This window comes from Schistocerca serialis, chromosome 3 (genome assembly GCF_023864345.2).
Source record: "Schistocerca serialis cubense isolate TAMUIC-IGC-003099 chromosome 3, iqSchSeri2.2, whole genome shotgun sequence".
In the NCBI taxonomy this organism is placed as follows: domain Eukaryota; kingdom Metazoa; phylum Arthropoda; class Insecta; order Orthoptera; family Acrididae; genus Schistocerca; species Schistocerca serialis.
In genome coordinates, this window is record NC_064640.1 from 441,060,789 (window position 1) to 441,073,349 (window position 12,561).

General features: G+C 41.8%; 1 protein-coding gene across 1 annotated transcript in view; it reads right to left on the reverse strand.

Moving 5' to 3' along the window:
• LOC126470333 (uncharacterized) overlaps positions 1-7,685 on the reverse strand; it is a 226,363-nt gene extending 218,678 nt beyond the window's left edge. The window contains exon 1 of the mRNA XM_050098119.1: positions 7,570-7,685. The gene's annotated coding sequence lies outside the window, so the exon portion shown is untranslated. The remainder of the gene's footprint in view (positions 1-7,569) is intronic.
• Positions 7,686-12,561: the final 4,876 nt, after the last annotated feature.

Here is a 12,561-nt window from a genome sequence, read left to right on the forward strand (position 1 = left end):
TGCAAGTACCGTGACAGCTAGGCGGAAGGTGAGAAAACTTGGATTTCATGGTCGAGCGGCTACTCATAACCCACACCTCACGCCGGTAAATACCAAACGACGCCTCGCTTGGTGTAAGGAGCGTAAACATAGGACGATTGAACAGTGGAAAAACGTTGTGTGGAGTGACGAATCACAGTACACAATGTGGCGATCCGATGGCAGGGTGTGGGTATGGCGAATGCCCGGAGAACGTCATCTGCCACCGTGTGTTGTGCCAACAGTAAAATTCGGAGGCGGTGGTGTTATGATGTGGTCGTGTTTTTCATGGAGGAGGCTTGTACCCCTTGTTGTTTTGCGTGGCACTATCGCAGCACAGGCCTACATTGATGTTTTAAGCGCCTTCTTGCTTCCCACTGTTGAAGTGCAATTTGGGGATGGTGATTGCATCTTTCTACACTATCAAACACCTGTTCGTAGTGTACAGCCTGTGTCGGAATGGTTACACGACAATAACATCCCTGTAATGGACTGGCCTGCACAGAGTCCTGACCTGCATCCTATAGAACACCTTTGGGATGTTTTGGAACGCAGACTTCGTGCCAGACCTCACCGACCGACATCGATATCTCTCCTCAGTACAGCACTCCGTGAAGAATGAGCTTCCATTCCCCAAGATATCTTCCTGCACCTGATTGAACGAATGCCTGCGAGAGTGGAAGCTGTCATCAAGGCTAAGGGTGGGCCAACACCATACTGAATTCCAGCATTACCGATGGAGGGCGCCACGAACTTGTTCTCATTTTCAGCCAGATGTCCGGATACTTTTGGTCACGTAGTGTATATTTCAGGGACCAAAGGTACGACGAACGTGGAATTTGGAATGTAGTAACTTAACGACACAAGCTTTTCATATGTAAAGTTTCATTTATTTGTTTTCCAATACTGAGTAAATTAAGTGTAAAGTTAAAGATTTTGTAAAAAGGTAAAAAATGCGGTACTTTTGACTTGATTTTGTTGAATACTATGTTCTATAAAAATTTTCAAACTGGTCTCATTAGAAAGACCATGCTTTTAAGCGCCTACAAAAGTATATTTGATTATACAACGCAGGCTAACAATGCTAGATAATTTGAATCAAACTTCCATGCGAAAATTGCGACATGAAATAAATGTAAACTTTGGATTCTTCTATCTTGTAGCATAAACGCACGTTGAACATGTAACTTAACACGCAATAGCTTGGTGGCCCTAGGATGTGGAATATAATATTTCAGCCACCTAACATTTTCCAACGATCTGCAAATTCGTCGAAAAGATGATGATTTTTGTGGAAAGGTGAAAATGGTGTATATTGGGCACTTCTTTTACAAACCGTGTTTTAAGCTCCCCTAGAACAGCAGCTAAAATTTTCAACATGGTCTAATAGTGCTATATAAATTCAGGCAAACTAGCCGGAAAAATCGCCCTACAAATAGAGATTTGATTTTTGGTTTCATGTATCTCGTTGATTAAAGGCCTGATAGACATTAAGCTTTGGATACAACGACATAGCAACATAATGTTTTCCGGTATAAAATATCGTTATGCACTGCTGTCTAAAACTTGATTTTCGTAAAAAATACATTAATAGATCACACTCAGTTTGCTTTTAGAAAATCTGTTTTCCATAGTTGATTCCAGACTAACCAAAGCTGGAAAAAGCATATTTTCAAGCATTCAGAAAATCACGTTCGATTTTCCAATGTACGCTAACAATACCTGAAAATGACGGAAAATTTGAGGAAAAGTACCAGGGCAACAGGCTACATCCCCATAGCAACTTGTTGTCCGTGTTTCGTTGCATGTAGTTTCTATTTTTAAATTGACAAGTAATATCTCATTACACTGCGTTGATACATGGAGAAGTTGTCACAAGCGCTCCAAGAACATGGGCCGGTAACGCCATCGCCACAGCCGTGCAATACCAGCCACGGGCGGGTTTCTTCATTCAGTTTCCCAGGTCTCTACTTTGCTTTCTGAATTTAGGATCAAATGCTATTGCTGTGGTACCTGTCTGCTTACCTAGCCACTTGATAAGTACCTTGTCTCCAATTCTCAAATCTATAGAAGTATCTCTTATACGCTGCAAGCAAAAAGTAATATAAATTTTGATTTTAACCCTATCAACATTGTAGTTTACATTTTTCGAAATATTTGAGACACTTTCTCCAGTTCATTTTCTGGAAATTGATGCTGTCAGCCAGATGACGATATTGAAGGGACAGAGAGCGTGGAAAAGAGGCATTGTTCTGGTACCCAACAAGCATAATGTCTTTCGAGCCCATAAAATGGATGAGCCGGGCCTTGGGGATGCACAAATTTTATCAGCGCATCTATTTATTCCGTTGATGTGTCAATAATATTGCAGTGTTCGGAAACTTAAAATCAAAATTGATGTTTATCAAGTTACCTTCCATTAGGAATGTGGAATGCACTCAAGGACCGTGATATGATCTTCAAAATGATGGAGCACAGCAGTCAGTCATTCTTTCCTTCGAGGTTTTATTGAAACAAACCTAGGTTTCGGCTAGTGCCTAGCCATTACCAGTGCACTATTTCAGAGTTTCAATACATGTTCTAGTACGTCAGTCTACTGTTGTTCGGGCTTTTGTCACATTTCATTGACTAGCCGAAATCTAGATTTGCTTTAATAAAGCCTGAAAGGAAAGGACGACTGATTGCTGTGCTCCACCTTTTTGAAAAGTGATGTTACTTTTTGTTTGCCAACTATGAGATATACTCCTACTGATTTGAGAATTGGAGATAAGTTATTTATCATATGGTTTGGTAAGCAGACAGATACCACAACAATGGCTTCAGAGCCTAAATTAAGAAAGCGAAGTAGAGGCCTGGGAAATTGAAGGAAGCAACCGACCCGTGGCTGGTATTGCACGGTTATCGGGCGTGACACCTGTGGCGATGGAGTTACCGGCCCATGTTCTTGGAGCGCTAGAGACAACGTCTCCATGGATCAACGCAGTATAATGAGATATTACTTGTCAGTTTAAAAATAGAAACCCTGGAACTTTCCCTCAAATTTGCCGTCATTTTCAGGTATTGTTAGCGCACACTGGAGAATCGAACGTGATTTTCTGAATGCTTGAAAATATGCTCTTTCCATCTTTGGTTAGTTTGGAATCAATTATGGAAAATAGATTTTCTAAAAGCAAAGTGGATGTGATCTTCTTCTTATTCGTGGATGGATCACTTAGGACCACGCGTAATCAACATTTGTTGGCCTTCCTTTTCGCCCAGTATTCCTTCATACGGAACGAATGGGCTAGTTTTCGTTGCGCAGACAACATATGTCGGTTAGTTTATACGAAAATCAAGTTTGAACCGATTTTGTAGAAATTTAGAAAGCAGCACATAACGGTATTTTATACTAGAAAACAATATGTTGGTATGTTGTTGTACCAAAGGTTTCATGTCTATCATGCCTTTAATCAACGAGATATACGAAACCAAAAACGAAATATTTATTTGTAGGACTATTTTTCCGGTGATTTGGCCTGAATTTATATAACTTTGTTAACCCATGTTGAAAAGTTTAGCTGCTGTTCTAGGGGAACTTAAAACACATTGTTTCGAATAAGAGTTTTTGAAGCTTCGATAACAAATGGTTTGTGAAAGAAGTGCCGAATATACACATTTTCACCCCGTCATAAAAATCGTCATCTTTTCGACGAATATGCATAATGTTGGAAAATAGTAGCTGAATGAAATTTTATATTCCACTCCTTGTGCTACCAAGCTATTGCGTAATAAGTTTCATGTTCAGTGTGCGTTTACTCTACAAGATACAACAATCAAAAATTTACAATTTTTTTATGTCGTGATTTTCGCATGGAAGTTTGATTCAAATTATCTAGCACTATCAGGCCGCGTTGGATAATCAAATATACTTATGTACCCGGTTAAAACCATGGTCTTTCTAATGAGCCCAGTTTGAAAAATTTTACAGAACATAGTTTTCAACAAAATCAGGTCGAAAATAACTTTTTACAAAATCTTCAACTTTGCACTTAATTTTTCAGTATTGGAAAACAAACAAATGAAACTTTACGTATGAGAAGCTTGTGTCAGCCAGCCGGTGTGGCCGAGCGGTTCTAGGCGCTTCAGTCTGGAACCGCGCGACCGCTACGGTCGCAGGTTCGAATCCTGTCTCGGGTATGGATGTGTGTGATGTCCTTAGGTTAGTTAGGTTTAAGTAGTTCTAAGTTCTAAGGGACTGATGACCTCAGATGTTAAGTCCCATAGTGCTCAGAGCCATTTGAACCATTTGAAGCTTGTGTCGTTAGGTTACTACAAGCCAAGTTCCACGTTCGTCATACCTTTAGTCCCTCAAATATAAGAGCCAAACTTTGAAAAATTTTCGGGCTATTTTATCTAAAATTTTCTGGCTGAATATGGCTCCTGAAATTCTTTTCATTATAATTCTTCAAAGATTAGTTGCGTGATTTGGGAGCAGGGGACCAAACAGCGAGGTCATCAGTCCCATAGGATTAGCGAAGGATGAGGAGGGAAGTCGGCCGTGCCCTTTCGGAGGAACTATCCCGGCATTTAGTGTTTTAGGGAAATGACGGAAAACCTAAGATGGCCGGACGCGGGTTTGAACCGGCGTCCTTTGTGCTAATCATTCCGTCATCTCGCTCGGTAAAATTCTTAAGAGAACGCATACCGTTGTACAAAATGGCCAAATTTCATAGCCCGAGCTATAACAGCTCAAAGTCGCTAGAAATTCACGCTCGCTCTGCGCAGAGTCGCGCAAGGAGTCAAAAAAGTGACAATATCTCGCCCGGTATTGCTTCGACGAACGTTAAACTTTACCAGTGTTCATCGCGGACATGTGCTAAAGTTCACATCAAATGTCGTCGAAATCCGTGACGGTCGAACAGGGAGGCTTAGGTGAGTTGACATGGAATGACTCTCTCATAATAATGCAAGGTATGTTTTTCCTGGAGACCACAGTTGTCACATTGCACACTTTTTTTCAGCTAATTAAAATTCACATTTCGGTCGTAGCTGTGTAATTATCGATAGGAATTTAATGTTACGGCAAGGCTACAATTCATCTGCCTGGGCTAATATGGGTGTTTATCCTCTTCCTTTGCCGTAGCAATTTAGGAAGAGAGATTACGGTTTAATATTCGGTCAACTGCGAGGTAATTAGAGGGTGATGTCAAGAATGGACTAAGGAAAAAAATCGGCGGGTCCTCCTCCAAAGGAGCCATGACGACACTCGAATTAATGGATTTAGAGAAAACAGGAAATACTTCCATCTGAGTGGATGGGCGGGGATTTAAACCATCGCCCTTCACGCAAGGGCGCCCATTCCCGCGCATAAGGGGAGGCCACGACCCCTCCCAGCTCTCAGAGAAAGGAAAAAATATAGTTCATCGGGTGTTTTTCTTCCGAGAAAATGATTTAGAAGACTGTATTACGCAGATTTTTAACAGGGCCAGTATTGGAACGTTTTATGGCTACTTACAAGTCGTCATTCGGTTTCCAAAATATTTAAAGTACTTCACTCCCTTCCCCTGCAAACTATCTTATGTGCGCTCTTAACGAGTGAGCCAACTCTTTCGCACACTGGCTCTATCTGGAGTAGAAGTCCATGTCTGCGTATGAACTAGACGTTACGCCACGCAGATTGTTCAGAACGGCTTCCAGCAATATACAACTGCTGTAAACTGATACCGAATGTGCTGTGAGTATTTAAAAGCCAATACATCAAACAGCCGGATGCACGCGAATGCTTGTCAGAAGCTAACCAGAATTCAGAATCAATTACAGTCATCTTCGCTCCCCCTCTCCCCCCCCCTCTCTCTCTCTCTCTCTCTCTCTCTCTCTCTGAAGGACGCGCGCGCTCACGCACACATATGCACGCACGCGCACATACACTTGTTTTATTATTATTATTATTATTATTATGTTACCTGATAAAGTGTAAATTTCGAAGTCTCTTGTCAGATATTCCGTTAGCAGCTGTTGCCTACTGAGAGCCCACCCCTCAATCCCAACCAAAACGAGTCAAAATCGAGGGAATATTTCCTTTTCTACACATTACATTGGATATAAAACGCGTCTGCCCCGAATTTAGCCGTTATCATGAAATCGAGTAATCACATCGTAAGCTTTTGTCTCGTGGATAATCTATGATAAACGTGTAAGGGCTCTGTTTGAAAAAAGAAATTTAGAAAAAGAATCTACAGGCCACGCATGGACAACAGCGCTACTTTTGAGCAAAGCACAAACTATTGCGACTCGAAATATCTACATTAGACATTATCTTCAGCCAAAAGTCTGAGCGCCTGCAACATACGGCACACAATGAAGAACGAATTAATTTCGAAGATCACTAAGTAATTATTGCTGCACTCTAGTGACATCGCACACAACCACCACGCGCAAGGACTGTCAGACTATTATTCTTTTTATTATTTTTTTCCCCCTCTTCAGGATCGGATCAATATTATCTCGGTGAAATGAGATCGCCATGGAGCTCTTGGTGCCTTCATAAATCTTACGACAAGGAAATGCTTCTCCGTAGACGCAGAATTCTTGTTACTGAAAGTATTTATTCATTTATTTATTACAGAATATACTACGACAGTATGCGGATTTGGTTTTCAGTAGCCCAACACGTTCTAACTTGCTGTATGTTGTGTGTGTGTGTGTGTGTGTGTGTGTGTGTGTGTGTGTGTGTGCGCTTCCTGGGCACGCTCTTGCAAGTGGGCGTGGACCTGGAGCGCGTCTCCCCCTGCGTGTGCGCGCGCGCGCGCGCGTGTGTGTGTGTGTGTGTGTGTGTGTGTGTGAAGCAGACAATGCTCAAGGTAATCGTAATCCAAACAAAACTATCATCCACTCAATTTTGATCCGAAACCGGTCTTTGCTAAATAAAACAAAAAAAGTAGCGGACGTAAGCGGGTATCCTGCGGCGTAGTACAGTATACTAAAGTGAAGGGCGAAACAGATTTAAAGTAGTCAGTATCACGGAAATCATTCAATTAAATTCGCTATCGGTAATGTACGGGCCAGTAGCTGTAACAGCTGATACAGACGCACTGCCTATAACAAGAAATGTAGCTTTATTAATTTTTTACGAGTCCGCAGATTGAGGAATGAGTACCATTTGGGATACTTACTCATATAGCAATTGAGGAAGTCCATTTAAAATTTTCTTCCTACAAATGCATTTGGCAGAAAGGAGCAATCGCGTTCACTTAGAATCAATGAATTTTCGTTGTCATTTACAAACTTCCTGTACTAAAGGCGAAAATGTCTAACAACACGTCATAAACTGAATAGTTATAAATAAATGGAATATTTGTAAGAGGAAGATGCAAAACGGTTCGCAAATCAGCAAACACCTGCGAATATGCCAGAATTGTGCCCGGCTAGCCGAACACCTGGCGGCGTATGTAGGCAGTCCACTGAATGGCTGTTATTGATTTCCACTTGCGCCCTCGCGTTTCCTTACAATATAAACGCACGAAAAACAGTAATGCAGAACAGAATCCACAGCAGTAGAATGGAGAAAAATACCTTCTCTTCGTCGGCGCTCCCCAGCGGTGCAAGTACGCGAGTTGTGCTGCAGCGCGCAATAAAATCACACAGCGTCCACGGAGCGTGCCTGACGCCGCAGCGAGCGCTTCGCCATCTTGCCGTCGGCGACGGCGTCGGCGCCGTCATCTGGCGGTGTAGTTCCAAAACTGTCCAACTCTTTTAACAGCTTTCGATAGATAAGTATCATTATCAACAAGCGGGAACAACTCACTCGCACCTCACTCAGACATTTTTTTTCGTATTATTGTTATCAATTTTATTATTTCTTCCCAATTAACGAATTCGTCCAGTGTGCGTGGGTGGGTGTGTAGTGCGCGCGCGCGCGCGCGCTTGCCTCGATTTTCAACGGAAATTACCTTTACAGTGTTGGCCTATCTGACAGCGCTTGACACGAGGGGCGTGCAATATTGATTTCTCACTCTTCCACATCTCCACTTGCCACATGTCGTTCACACTGGCTTTATATTTCATAACGATGTCGACGTGGCATTCGCAATCATAGGTGCGTTTATAATTTAATAGTCACTCGCAAGGCCGTTTCGAGAACATTTTTCCCCCCAAGCGACATATCATTTGACACCCTCCTCAACCCCCGCCACAGCCGCCGCTACTCATCCCACGGTCGTAAACTACCTTTCAAATTCTAATCATCGTAGAAGTGTACTGGCTTTTCATTTAAAACAAATGCTACATGGACATACCACTGCAACTCAAAATAATTCAAAGTCTTAATCGTAGTGCTAAATATTGAGAAACAACTCGTTTCTATTTTTTAAGACAATTTATGAGACATTAAAAAGTTTTTGGCGAAAAAAACTGTTACATGTGCAGGGAGGATCACAATTCATACAGAAAGCTAACAGGTGGAAGTACACGACAACGGAAGCAAAAACGTTCCGGTAATCGCAGGACCTGTTTAAGGCCCAAGCGCCCAGTTGACAGGGGCGCCAGAGCCGCCACAACTGTAAGATTTCTGTGTAGGACGTATCACAATTAGTAGCAGCCACTTGGGGCGCCCGGAGAGGCGTTCAGGTGCAAGATTAGTATGCAGTGTGTACCACAGTTAGTAGCGAAAACTGACGTGGTTGAAAGGGTGCAAGGTGAAAAAGGACGTTGGGCGTGGGGGAGGGGCAAACGGTAAGTTGTGTGGAAAAAAGATCTCCAACCGCCCCTGAGTAATCGTGACTGCACAGACAAGCTGTCGTTACGAGCCACCGCAGACTTCAGTATTAAATATAGTCCCATCTTGTGCAAATGTTTATTAAGTCCCCATCTAATTGGGCTCAAATTTCATTGCTAGCCTGCCTTACCTAGCACAAAGTTGGGGAATGTGGCACGTGCATGATGAAACAAACGCAAATTTTTCTGGTGAAATAAGACATCTAACTCGTTTGCATCATCCGAGACGGATATATTGAACACACCCTGGACTCGGCCTGTAAGGTCACCTGGCCTCAGTCCTTTGGATTTTTCTGTTTCAGATCATCCCAAAAGTTAAGTGTACAGGATTCCCATTAATACAGTTGAGTAATTAGAGCAGTGAATTCTACTGCCTTGTCAAGATTTACCAGATGATCTGGGGTGTTTGAAGGAATTTCTAACTCACTGCATGTGAGTGTAGATTTACCTCAACATTATTAGATGACATGTGGAACACTTCTTTTAATATGTAATAGTGTAGTGTAAATTTTGATATGTAAGGTACTGAAGCAGTATTTTACTTCTTGTTAAGGTACACCTTGGGTGTAATTTGAGACCACTTACATGTGGACTTAATCAAATAATTGCATTTCAAATATGCTGGTGGCCAAAACTTGAAAGATGAAATTAACTTTTGCACAATGTGACACTGCCAAGTAACATAGCTCAATGAAACTTGGATCATACATAGAAAGAACTGTTACACTATGGTACATAAGTTAAATGGAACAAATACACAATGAGACAAACAGAAATGACACTTTAATTAAAAAACAATAATTACACTTAAGTCATTGCAATTTATGATAGCCTCCTAGACATTATAAAAAGTGGAACACAGTACTTAATAGAGAGTGATAACTATGGATGGCAATGCACAGTCTCGTGCTGGCCACAAGGTTCGTAAGGAGTTCTTGTGGTCCAGGCATTCCCTTCCTCCACCAGCACAGTTCACAACAGCTGGACGGTCGTGGTGCATGTGGAAGTGCTGTAATAGGACTTCCCAATGCATCCCATATGTGCTCAGGCAACTGGCAGTTCAGTCCATGTAGACACACATATTTAGAGAGAGTGTATCAACATTATTTTGTAACGTATAAACCTTTATTGTTTAATGAAACTACATTGTCATAAGTGTGTGTGTGTGTGTGTGTGTGTGTGTGTGTGTGTGCGCGTGCGCGCGCGTGGGGAGGGGGGGGGGGGGGGAGAGGGAGATTCGAGTGAGTGCACCAATATATCATTCTGTGCAGCACAAGTGTAAATTATGTGATGACAATGTGTTAATTTTTAGCATAGAATGTGAAGTTACAATGTTTAAACTTTTCGATGATTATATTTTACATATTAGTTAATACTGAGAGAGAGAGAGAGAGAGAGACGGGGGGGGGGGGGGGGGGGGGTAAAAAAATTTAAAAAAATAAATTTTTATGGTTACAGCTATACTCAAGCACCTATGTCTATGCTGTAAATTCTCTGTTGTAGATTAGACGATGTGTGCTCATCTCAGGCAGTATGCTGATCACACACCACTTGAATACAGCTGTCCACTGACACTTATAAAAGATGAAACAGTGACTACTGTACAGGCCATTGTCCACCAGGAAAAATGGAGATATTTGCATAGTTTAGTAACTACAAACGGAAGTAGAAATTTGTATTTGTTTTTGCGTGTTGAAAAAATTAAAAACTTAAACAGAGTGAGAGACTTTTACGACCTCTCAATGTCAGGGTCAATAAGACAAACCACCAGCTAAGTTGAACAGTGGAACAAGATAGTGGAAATGACCAGCTGCAGAATCTTCCTAGTGTTTGTTTGACATAACTGAGGAACATCTAAGTTGTAGGGAGATCTGAGTCACTGTGAGTACACATTAACCATTTTTCCATCTCCTTTATGTTATGCATACACACAGTGAGTTGCAGACGCCACCTGAGTCACTGATGAAAGCTAGATGATTTCCTGTCACTGGATGGTTAATGATCATCCAACTTTTATCTTAACTAAAAATATGAGGACTGAAACAAGCAGTCTCACACCAAGCTCATCACACTAATAGGACACAGAAAAACAATGTTAATCACAAGACTGTTTTTCTGTATCCTATTAGCATGGTGGTCTTGGTGGGACTGCTTCTTTCAGTCTCCTTATTTCACTAAATGCATGAACTGGTTGCCTGTTGATGCAGCAATCATTCTGTCTCCCATCGGTGAACGAGAGACACCAATCTTATGTCTTCCTACTGGATAGTTGACAACAGTGTTTGATCCCAGCATATATCATGGCTGCAAGAATACACAAGAAAATTTTCTGACTCCACGCCTAAATGCACTGGCTGACACTTAGAGGAATGTATTCTCATGAGCGCTTGAATTAGTAGTAGTAGTAGTTGTTGTTGTTGTTGTTGCCTTCAGTCCAGAGACTGGTTTAATGCAGCTCTCCATGCTATTCTATCCTGTGCAAGCTTCATCTCCCAATACCCACTGCAACCTACATCCTTCTGAATCTGTTTGGTGTATTCATCTCTTGGTCTCCCTCTACGATTTTTACCCTCCACACTGCCCTCCAAAACTAAATTGGTGGTCCCTTGATGCCTAACAATACTGTATTGGACACACATTGCTACACAAAAATGACAATCCTAAATGTATAGTTGGGCGAGCAAGAGGCAAATGAAAGAAGTTTGGGGTTTTATTTTTCGTTGACAACAAAGTCAATGGAGACCATGCACAAGAGTTGGACAATTATGAAACACTTCAGACAATTAAAGCTGTTGCAGGATTGGAGGACGAACAAATTTGCATAACTGTTCCCAAATAAGGATCATTTCACTGAAATCCCTATTGCACATATTGTGCTTTTAAAGGTAGTGGTGAAGAGGGATACTTACTCGATGGACACTACTTTCCTGCTCAAATCTGACAGACAGAAGTCTACAAGTTAATATTTTTTTAAAAAAAGCAGTGTTCTGGAAAGGGTCATGAGTATAGGCAGGAAGCACCAACAATGAAATTCTCTGGGTGCTTTATGCCTGCAAGTAGTAATAGCACTTGCTTTATTTATGTATGGCAACTTTCAGCAGTCAGGCTGTCAATGGTGGGTTAATAGCTCTTCCACTCACAGGAGAGCAAGCAGCAAAGCAGCTCCCTGAGCTCAAAAATCCAAATAGATGCCTGAAAGTGATGGTGGTTGAGGCAAAATGATATGTCACTGTTTAGGCAATATCTCCCAGTGTTGTTGGAGACATCCTCTTTTATGTCTGCCATGATTAACTCAGAGAAGGAACGCAGCTCTGATGTGATGTCATCCCTGCCTAAAGGTGCTACATTGCTCACAGCAGCAGGTCAATATTTTCCTTTGAAAGTGCTTGTAAAGTATTGTGCAGGGCTCATAGATTTGTCTCAGAGTATGTGAGTAGAAGCAGGTAGATGTCCATTTGAAGTTCGTAGAATATTTCACCTGAGTGTACCGTAGGAAAATGTAAAACACACACTAAAGAAGTATGAGTAGAGTATGAGAGAGCATTGAACATTATCTGCTGTATCAGTGTCGTGGCACAGTGGTCAAGGACAGAAACTGGCAATTCATCGGCTCGGGTTTGATTTTCTCTCTCTCTCTCTCTCTCTCTCTCTCTCTCTCTCTCTCTCTCTCTCTCTCTCTCTCTCTCCTCCCCCCCCCCCCCCCTCACACACACACACACACACACACACTCCCCTCCCCCCACCCCCACAATGTTAAACTACTAATAGAAAAAAAAGGTGCATTGTGGTTCA